Below are 2,177 nucleotides of genomic sequence, written 5' to 3'. Positions count from 1 at the left end.
TCCTCTCTCATAATAACTTTCAGTAGCAACATGAGCAAACTCAACAATATAACTATCACATAAAGCATTCTTATCATGAGTCTCATACATAAAATTATTACTCTCCACATAAGCATAATCAATTTTATTAGTAATAGTGGGAGCAAATTCACCAAAGTAGCTATCATTATTATTCTCATCATCAAATATAGGAGGCATATTGTAATCATAATCAAATTTATCCTCCATAACAGGCGGTACTAAAAGACTACTATCAATATAATCATCATAAATAGGAGGCAAAGTATCATCAAAGTAAATTTTCTCCTCAATGCTTGGGGGACTAAAAAGATCATGCTCATCAAAACCAGCTTCCCCAAGCTTAGAACTTTCTATATCATTAGCAACAATGGTGTTCAAAGCGTTCATACTAATATTACTACCAGCATGCAAATAAGGTTCCATAGGTTTTTTAATTTTCGCATCAAACCATCCATGTCTTAACTCAGGAAATAGAATAAGAAGCTCATTGTTGTCCATTATGCCAAACTAGTGTAAACAAGAAACAAAAGGATGCAATTGCAGAATCTAAAGGAAATAGCTTCGAGTACTTACAACGGCGAAAATAGCTTAGTAGCCGAGATCCGGAGTGTGAGTACCTTTTACCTTTCCTCCCCGGCAACGGCGCCAGAAAATAGCTTGATGTCTACGGGAGCTTCTATTCTTGTAGACAGTGTTGGGCCTCCAAGAGCAGCAGGTTTGTAGAACAGCAAGCAAGTTTCCCTTAAGTGGATCACCCAAGGTTTATCGAACTCGTGGAGGAAGAGGTCAAAGATATCCCTCTCATGCAACCCCGCAACCACAAAGCAAGAAGTCTCTTGTGTCCCCAACACACCTAATAGGTGCACTAGTTCGGCGAAGAGATAGTGAAATACATGTGGTATGAATAAGTATGAGCAAGTAGTAACGCAACAGATAGTAACGCAAGAAAAACAAGAAACAAGCAGCGATAGCAGTATTTAGGAACAAGGCCTAGGGATTACACTTTCACTAGTGGACACTCTCAACATTGATCACATAACAGAATAGATAAATGCATACTCTACACTCTCTTGTTGGATGATGAACACATTGCGTAGGATTACACGAACCTCAATGCCGGAGCTAACAAGCTCCACAATTCAATGTTCATATTTAAATAACCTTAGAGTGCATGAAAGATCAACACGACTAAACCAAGTACTAACATAGCATGCACACTCGTCACCTTCACACCATGTAGGAGGAATAGATCACATCAATACCATCATAGCAATAGTTAACTTCATAATCTACAAGAGATCACAATCATAGCCTACACCAAGTACTAACACGGATGCACACACTGTCACCATTACACCCGTGGGACAAGGAGTCTCCGGAGATCACATAAGTAAAACCCACTTGACTAGCATAATGACATCTAGATTACAAGCATCATCATATGAATCTCAATCATGTAAGGCAGCTCATGAGATTATTGTATTGAAGTACATAGGAGAGAGATGAACCACATAGCTACCGGCACAGCCCCGAGCCTCGATGGAGAACTACTCCTCCTCATGGGAGACAACAGCGTTGATGGAGATGGCGGTGGTGTCGATGGAGGAGCCTTCGGGGGCACTTCCCCGTCCCGGCGGCGTGCCGGAACAGAGACTCCTGTCCCCCAGATCTTGGCTTCGCGATGGCGGCGGCTCTGGAAGGTTTCTCGTACCGTGGCTTTTCCATATCGTGGTTTTAGGTCGAGGACCCTTAAATAGGCGAAGAGGCGGCGTTAGAGGGTCGAAGGGGCGCCGACACCATAGGGGGGCGCGGGCCACCCCCGAGCCGCGCCGACCGGCGTCCGGTGGGCCTCGTGCCCCTCTCTCGGCGGTTCTCGTGTGTTCCGGATGCTTCCGGCAAAATAGGAACCCGGGCGTTGATTTCGTCCAATTCCGAGAATATTTCGTTACTAGGATTTCTGAAACCAAAAACAGCAGAAAACAGGAACTGGCACTTCGGCATCTTGTTAATAGGTTAGTTCCGGAAAACGCATAAATATGACATAAAGTATGTATAAAACATGTAGATATCATCAATAATGTGGCATGGAACACAAGAAATTATCGATACGTCGGAGACGTATCAGACACCACCATCCTACTCACGTCCATCACGCT

The sequence above is a fragment of the Lolium rigidum genome, chromosome 4 (genome assembly GCF_022539505.1).
Source record: "Lolium rigidum isolate FL_2022 chromosome 4, APGP_CSIRO_Lrig_0.1, whole genome shotgun sequence".
NCBI lineage: Eukaryota > Viridiplantae > Streptophyta > Magnoliopsida > Poales > Poaceae > Lolium > Lolium rigidum.
The sequence above is the reverse complement of the archived record's forward strand: the minus strand, read 5'-3'. Positions refer to the sequence as shown.